This window comes from Scyliorhinus torazame, chromosome 21 (assembly GCF_047496885.1).
Source record: "Scyliorhinus torazame isolate Kashiwa2021f chromosome 21, sScyTor2.1, whole genome shotgun sequence".
NCBI lineage: Eukaryota > Metazoa > Chordata > Chondrichthyes > Carcharhiniformes > Scyliorhinidae > Scyliorhinus > Scyliorhinus torazame.
The window spans coordinates 29003767-29012503 of NC_092727.1; the positions used below are offsets into that span (position 1 = coordinate 29003767).

At 50.3% G+C, this 8737-nt stretch overlaps 1 non-coding gene across 1 annotated transcript; it reads right to left on the reverse strand.

Annotated features, from left to right (window-relative positions):
- Positions 1-1384: 1384 nt before the first annotated feature.
- On the reverse strand, positions 1385-1576 carry LOC140398768 (U2 spliceosomal RNA). Its single transcript, XR_011937551.1, has one exon. It is a non-coding gene; the product is annotated as a U2 spliceosomal RNA (small nuclear RNA).
- Between the last annotated feature and the right edge of the window lie 7161 nt (positions 1577-8737).

Consider the following 8737-nt stretch of genomic DNA (forward strand, 5'->3'; position numbering starts at 1 on the left):
ATGGGCGGGATTGCAGCCGGACTGGTGGCCTCGTGGTTCGAGGTGTCAGGAGGTGGCACAATAACAGATGTAAACAACTAAGAATATGGTTGCGGGCGGGCATCTGTGCGCAGTGCCCGTCTGTTTCGCTGCACAACAGAGCCATCAGCCATACGCACAACGTACGATCGAGGAGCAGCCTGTCGGACAACAACCACTGGAGCTGACCAGCCTCCATCAGGTAACTTGATCCGAACAGCATCCGCCGGGGATAGCACAGGCAAATCGGTGGCATGAGCATCATAGCCCTGCTTTTGCCGGTCCCTGAGTTTCTGCACCTTCTGCAGCACCGGGAGGTGATCCAGTTCAGGCAAATGCATGGCTGGAAGAGTCGTCCGTAGGTCCCTGTTTATCAGGAGTTGAGCTGGTGACATGCCGGTAGACAGAGGGCTTGCCCTGTACGCAAGCAGCGCAAGGTTGATGTCAGAAGCAGAATTCACAGCCTTGCAGATGAGCTGCTTCACTATGTGCACCCCTTTCTCAGTCTTCCCGTTGGACTGCGGGTAATGTGGGCTGGAAGTGACGTGATTAAACTGATATACGTGGGCAAATCTTGACCACTCTTGGCTGCTGAAGCAAGGACCATTGTCAATCATGACAGTGAGTGGAATACCATGCCTGGAGAATGTCTCCTTACAGGCCTTGATGACGGTCTTGGATGTGAGGTCCGAGAGCTTCACAACTTCTGGGTAGTTGGAAAAATAATCGATGATGAGCACATAGTCATGACCATTGGCATGAAAGAGGTCGATGCCCACCTTGGACCACGGGGAGGTCACGATTTTGTGCTGCTGAAGCGTCTACTTGCTCTGTGCTGGCTGGAAGCGTTGATAGGTCGGACAGTTGAGGACCATATTTGAGATGTCCTGACTAATCCCAGGCCAGTAGACAGCTTGCCTGGCTCTGCGCCTGCACTTATCAACACCCAGATGCCCCTCGTGGATTTGCCGGAGCACCAAGCTCTGGAGACTGTGTGGAATGACAATGCGATCCAGCTTGAGGAGGATACCATCAACCACCGTCAGGCCGTCCTTCACATTGAAGAATTGAGGGCACTGCCCTTTTTGCCAGCCATTGGCGAGGTGGTGCATGACCCGCTGCAGAAGCTGGCCTTAGAACTGAAAACTGAAACTGAAAATCGCTGATTGTCACAAGTAGGCTTCAAATGAAGTTACTGTGAAAAGCCCCTAGTCGCCACATTCCGGCGCCTGTTCGGGAAGGCTGGTACGGGAATTGAACCGTGCTGCTGGCCTGCCTTAAAAGCCAGCTATTTAGCACAGTGTGCTAAACCAGCCCCTTTGGCTGTCTCGACGCGAATGCGGATCACCTTTTCTTTTTTTTAAATTACTTTTTCTGAGTTACCAAGCCAGGGCTCAGAGTGTGGACAGGGGCAAACCCCCAATCCAGCTCCTCGCCCGCTCCAAAAACCAACCCAAATTCAAATTGAATCCAATTCATGGTCCCCACAAGAGAGACGTACCAGATCTGAGCCAAAAGGCTACTACACTTGATCTTAGCCAAAAGGTCGAGAAGTGATCCAACGCCGGGAGGTTCCTGGCCCACAGCTGCACCCGTGATTCAATCTGTTGGACGAATGCCGGCGGGTCAGCAGGCAAGGTTATGGAGCGGAACAAGGCATCCGCAATAATGAGCTCTTTGCCAGGCGTGTACACGAGCTCAAAGTCATGCCGTCTGAGCCTGAGGAGGATGCGCTGCAGCCGGGGCGTCATGTCGTTCAGGTTCTTGGGGATAATGTGGACCAGAGGCCTGTGGTCCGTCTTAACGGTGAATGTCGGCAGGTCGTAGACATAACCGTGGAACTTGAGAATTCCAGTGAGAAGGCCCAGGCATTCCTTTTCAATTTGGGCACACCGCTGCTCGGTGGGTGTCATTGCTCGTGATGCGTAGGCAACCAGTGCCCAGGATGAGGTGTCATCAGGCTGGAGCAACACCGCGCCGATGCCGGCCTGGCTCGCATCTGTCGAGATTTTAGTTTCCCTGTCAGGGTCAAAAAATGCCAGTACAGGTGCAGTGTTGAGCTTGGCTTTCAGCTCCAACCACTCTGCTTGATGAGCTGCCTGCCACTCAAAGGCAGTGGACTTTTTCACCAGGTGTCTGAGGGCCGTGGTGTGTGAGGCCAGGTTTGGGATGAACTTGCCCAAGAGGTTCACCATTCCTAGGAAGCGCAGCACCGCCTTCTTGTCTTCAGGGGTCTTCATGGCTTTGATGGCCTTGACCTTGCCTGTGTCCGGGCGCACACCCTGCTGAGATATCTGGTCACCCAAGAACTTCAGTGTCGACATGCCAAAGCAACACTTTGCCCTGTTCAGCTTGTGGCCATTGGCATGGACATGGCGGATTACCTGCTGGAGACGAGAGATGTGCTCTTCGGGGGTTGTGGATCAAATGATAACGTCGTCCACATACACACGAACCCCATCAATCCCCTCCATTGTCTGCTCCATGATTCTATGGAAGATCTCCGAGGCCGAGACAATGCCGAACGGCATACGATTATAGCAGTACCTGCCAAACGGTGTGTTGAAGGTGCAAAGCCTTCTGCTGGACTCATCCAGCTGGTTTTGCCAGAACCCGTGTGATGCATCTAACTTTGTGAAAAACCTGGCGTGTGCCATCTCACTTGTGAGTTCCTCCAGCTTCGGGATGGGGTAGTGTTCCCGCATTATATTCTGGGGTTGAGATCCTTGGGATCAATACAGATGCGCAGCTCCCCCGAAGGCTCTTGTACACAGACTGTGGTGATATACATCACTGTAAATACACAAGGGGTTAATGTAGATACATTTAGACTAAATAAACACTAGAGGGAGCACCAGAGACATGACACACAGACATTCAACCAATAGGTCAGTAAGATAGGACCCGACCAATGGGCAGTCAAGACACACCCAGAGGTGACGCTACCACAAGGGGGCTCCGCATATAAAAGGACAGGGCACACATGCTCTTTCTCTTTCCATAGGCGACAGGAGCAGATCAGGAAAGCATCACTCCCACCGTATGGATTAGAGCAGACTGGTTAGTTAGTTATAGTTACTATAGTTAGATTAGCAAGAGCGTCAAACTCAAGTAGGAGAATTGTTAATGGTTAAATGTGTTAAAGCTATCTCCAAGTCTGAACCTTCCTTTATCAGAGTGTACATCAAGGAAGCAGTTTATGCTACGTCAAGAAGCATAACGCGACACAGACCATCGAGCTGACCCAGTCAGTCAGTTCTGTGACTTTGGCGATGATGCCCTGGTCCTGAAGATCCTTCAACTGCGCCTTCAGACGCTCCTTCAGTGGAGCCGGGACCCGGCGTGCAGCATGGACCACAGGCGTGGCATCAGGCCGCAGCAGGATCTTGTACCGATATGGCAGTGTGCCCATCCCGTCAAACACATCCGGATACTGAGCGAGGATGTTGTCAATGCCGGCTTGAAGATCCACGTTGGGGGAAGTCATTGTGTAGACCCGCTGCACAAGGTTTAGCTGCTTGCATGCATGTGTGCCGAGCAGGGAGGCCCTGTCTGGCTTGGTGATTTCAAACCTTAGCCTTGCGTGAATGTTCCTGTTGGAGACAAGCAGATGGCAGGATTCCAGTGCTGTGATGGCATTGCTGTTATAGTCCAGGAGCTGGCAGGCTGCTGGAAGGAGCTTGGGTGGCTTCTTGACACGGTTGAAATCTGTCTGTGAAAGGAGATTGGCAGAAGCACCTGTGTCCAGCTTGAACTGGATAGAGCATTGATTTACTTGCATCACCGCACGCCATTCGTCCGCAGAATCCACAGTGAGGATGGGCAGGCTCCATGATGATGTTGGTGAGGCATGTTCATGTGTGGTGATGATGCCCACGTGGCAGGGGGACTCCAGGCAATTGTCCTCTAGCTCCGTAATGCTGCTAGGATCAGAATCCTGTAAACCTTGCTAGACACTCCGAACGTGCCTGCGTTGGAGTTGGGAACGCTGGCCCTTGACTGCACAAGGCTGCATCGTGTCCAGTGTGAGTGCCTCATGCCTTTTATAGTGGGAAACCATCCCCAAGTGTTCTGCCTGCTGATTGGTTATGTTCTGTTCTCTGTGTTCATTAGCTGCCTGTCTGTATCTCATTATGTGCATGTCTGCATATCATGACAGAGAACATAAATTAAAAGCAAATTACTGCGGCTGTTGGCATCTGAAATAAAAAGAATAATACTGGACAAACTCAGCAGGTGTGACATCACCTGTGGAGAGAGAAGGCAGCTACGTTTCGAATCTGGGCAACTCTTTGTCAAAGCCGGACAGAGGTGTTGTGCGTAGGTGCCTCAGTAGACCGAAGATGTATAGACATTTCATGTCTTCTGCAGATGAACGAGAACCAGTGTCGCCTTTGCCTCCACATGACTAGGGATGACTCACATTTGCCACATTCTCCAGGAATGTGGACCATAGGGACTGGGAGGACACCCATTGCTATTGACTCTGAAAATGAGGGTCGCTCTTACCTTCTATGCCAATGCTCCTTCCAAGGCATGACTGAGGGTACCTGTGATGATATCCCTTGAACTGGCAGAATGAGATGCGAGTGATTGTGCGATGGGTTTACAAAGTATATGAGTTTAGAGTGATGAAATGGCTGACTTACCCTGACGGCACAGATTAGACCATTCATCCTTTTTCTACACTGCATGGCTGACCTCGTCTGCCCAGCATTGTCAGCGACCACTGCTGCCACCACCTCTCAGGACGGATTGGTGAGATTGCTGGACCTCTGGCCAGAACAGGACATCGCAGCGGGCCTCCACGGCATCCAAAAGGCATTCCAGTGGTGCATCGCTAATCTGGGGGCTGCACTCCTCTTGGCTATGTTTTCACTGGAGTAGTCCTGGACTGGAAGAATTGAGAACTGTGCACGCGGTTACTGTTTAAATATGGTGATGGAGTGAAGAAGCAGTGAGGTCACGGTATGCCGGGCAAATCAGAGGCTGTCCTCCAGTGAGACAGAATGCTTCCCATGCCTGCAAAAGTAATGAGGTGGGAAGTGGACGATTTGGTGCAAAATTCCGCTTTTGTGGCCAGTGGGAAAAAGACCGATTTTCACTCCGCACAATTCAGGGAATATTCCGCCCAATGAATCAGTTCACCATTAACTGATAATCTTACTGTATGTTTAATATTTAAGGCTAGCACTCTGAATTAATGCAAAGGAAACTGGAAAACGCATTGAACAAAATGATAACAAAATTCCAGTATGTGGAACCTGTTTCTTCAGTGTTATAGATGTCGTAGGGTGGCATGGTGGCACAGTGGTTAACACCTCACAGCGTGAGGGACCCGGGTCCAGTTTCGGCCTCAGGTGACTGTCTGTGTGGAGTTTGTACGTTCTCCCCATATCTGCGTGGGTTTCCTCCGGGTGCTCTGGTTTCCTCCCATAGTCCAAAGATGTACAGGTTAAGTGGACTGGCCATGCTAAATTGCCCCTTAGTCTCTCACGATGTGCAGGTTAGGTGTGGTTATGGGAATAAGATGGAGGAGTGGGCCTAGGTAGGGTGCTCTTTCGGTGCAGACTCGATGGGCTGAATGCACTGTAGGGATACTGTTGATTTTGCCCTCTAAATGCTGTCTGTGGATAGCGTGCATGCGTCTAATGTTGGCCTTGCTAGCTGCCTTATTATTGAGAGCATCAGTGTACATGGAGGGAGAATCCACCAGAATTATAGAAGTCATCGTATGTCTTGCTGTTTTGATGTCACCGCTGCAATGTTGGGGCTAACCTCACAGACCTGAACATGCATTCTGAGACAGGAAGAACTCCTCACCAGTGCTATTAAAAGGATGATCAATAACTTTAGTGATAGCTGCTGATTGATTTGGTTTTCAGAACTTGTTTTCAGAAGTTGATGAGGCCCACCATGAGTGGCGCATCACATATTGAAAGACTTCATCATGACATCAAGGAAATTCCACCAATGACTTGCTCCAGCCAGGGGTGCAGCAGTTTGCATCTCTACTACCTACCCTTAAGCATGACTTGGCGAATAAAGAGAAATGACGAAGAACAGGGCAAGTTGAGAGCTCAAGTGACAATTCTCCAATGTAACCTTCAGTGAGGGGCAGTGTGATTTCACCTGTGTTTCAGTAAGACCACTATCACTGAAATCTGCTGCAGCCACACCAGCAGTCTCACATCAGGTTGAGTTCGGCATTACCAGTTATTGTGAATGTAACAGTGGCTATGAATGTTTACATGTCAGGTTCCTCCAGGCTCGAGCAGGTGAGCTTTGTAATGTCTCACTTTGCCAACCCCTGATATGCAAAAGAGGTCCTTAAGGCTCTGTATTCTAAGAGATCTCTCTTGATTCTGAATTCTCTCTTGTCAGAAGCAGGAAGAGTGAGCACCCAGCTTTGTGAGGATTGTTGGCTTCTCTATGGTCCAGAATGCCATTGACTGCTTATATGTCAATTTTAGGGTGTCAAATGTCAATTATGAAATGTATCGCTGGAAGGAATTCCACCTTCCAACATCCAGCTCGTGTGTGACAATATTCGGCATATTATGCAGGTCAATGCCCAGCATCATGGCAGCAGTCATGATCCCCACTTTCTGCAGCAGTTTGATGACACTTTCCATTTGAGCCATCACAGCAAACAAGAGGGTGGTTTCTGCATGACAACGGCTATTGACTCACCTCATGGTTCTCCAATGTGCAATCACACACACACATGTAGTCAGCATGTATAAAACAAAAGGAATGCTGCCCAATGAAATATCACTGAGCAGACCATTGGGGTGCTTAAACAATGCTTCTATTGCCTGAACCAGTCTGGAGGTACCATACAATATGTGGCAAAGTGAGTGTCAGGATGAGGGCACAACACTTACTACCAGCTATATGGTGACTGGAGAAGGAGCAGTGGAGGAAGGCGAAGGGGAGGAGGAAAGGAGGATGCAGCTCCTTTTTGGCTGCACTGTCCATGGCCAACTCCCCCAATTTCCAGTGAAGGCAATCATTCACCAACTTTCCCTCTGTCGCTGGCCAGCACAGAGTCAGTGTGGCGACAATATTGAAATAGAACGCACCACAAAGCAAATAGTGCAAACTAAATTTATAAATCGAACATTGCCAGATTGCACATAAAAGTAAATTAACGACTGTGGTGCATCCTCTTAGTGCCTGTCTTACACTTGCCTTAGTGCTCCTACATAGTACTACCTCAGTGGTTGCATGTGTGACTATGTGCAAAATGGTGAGTGAACGGACATATATACATGGGAAGGTGTCTATCGTGCATATACAGAACAAGGTGAACAAAATTTACACACTTAAAGTCTATAAATCCAGTCTTTGTGGTGGGCGGCGGATTCGTGTCGACCGCCTCAGAGGTGGCGGGGGGGGGTGCCTGCGTCTCGACGGGCGGGATTGCTGCCAGATTGGCGGGTTCATAGTTTGAAATGTCCGGAGGAGGCGCCTCGACATACGGAGGGGGGTGGTCAGCTGGTGGTGGGCAGGCAACTTTGCGCAGTGCCCTTCTGTTGCGCCTGAGAATGGAGCCATCAGCCATGCGAACAACAAAAGACCTGGGGGCAGCCTGTCGTAGAACAACAGCTGGGGCTGACCAACCTCCCTCAGGCAGCTTGATGCGAACAACATCTTCTGAAGCCAGCACAGGCAACTCAGTGGCATGAGCATCATACGTGATCTTCTGCTGGTCTCTGAGTCGCTGCACTTTTCTTAGCACCGGGAGGTGATCAAGGTCTGGAACGTGGATGGCGAGAACAGTTGTCCGCAGGTTGCGATTCATGAATAGTTGATCCGAAGACAGACCAGTCGACAGTGGGGGTTGCCCTGTGTGCCAACAGTGCAAGTTTGAAATCAGATGCAGAGCCTGCAGCCTTGCGGAGCAGCTGCTTGACAATGTGGACCCCTTTTTCCACCTTCCTGTTTGACTGCGGGTAGTGGGGACTGGATGTGACATGTTTGAAGTGGTAAGATTGTGCAAAGTTGGACCACTCTTGGCTGTGGAAACATGGACCATTGTCGCTCATCACTGTGAGTGGTATACCATGCCTGGCAAACGTCTCCTTGCAGGCCTTGATGACTGATTTTGACGTGTGGTCCGACAGCTTCACAACTTCTGGGTAGTTTGAAAAGTAATCGATCAGAAGTACATAGTCACGCCCATATGCGAGAAAGAGGTCTATTCCCACCTTGGACCACAGAGAGGTCACGAGCTCATGTTATTGGAGCGTCTCCTTGGGCTGAGATGGTTGGAATCTCTGGCATGTGGTGCAATTGAGGACCATATTGGAGATGTCCTGGCTGATCCCAGGCCAGTAAACTGCCTGTCGAGCTCTGCGTCGGCATTTCTCGACTCCAAGGTGACCCTCATGGAACTGCTTGAGCACCATGGCCTGCATGCTGTGGGGGATAACAATTCGATCCAGTTTCAGAATGATCCCTTCAACAACCGTCAAATCATCCTTGACATTAAAAAATTGGGGGCATTGCTCCTTGCGCCACCCATTAGCGAGGTGGTGCATTACCCTTTGCAGCAGAGGGTCTTTGGCAGTTTCTGCTCATATCTGGTCGACACGTTCATCAGTGGCCGGGAAGTTGCTGGCGCACATCTGCACCTCGATTTGGCGAATGAAGTCTACATGTTCGCAGGGCGTGGTGATGGATCTGGATAGGGCATCCGCGATCATCAGCTCCT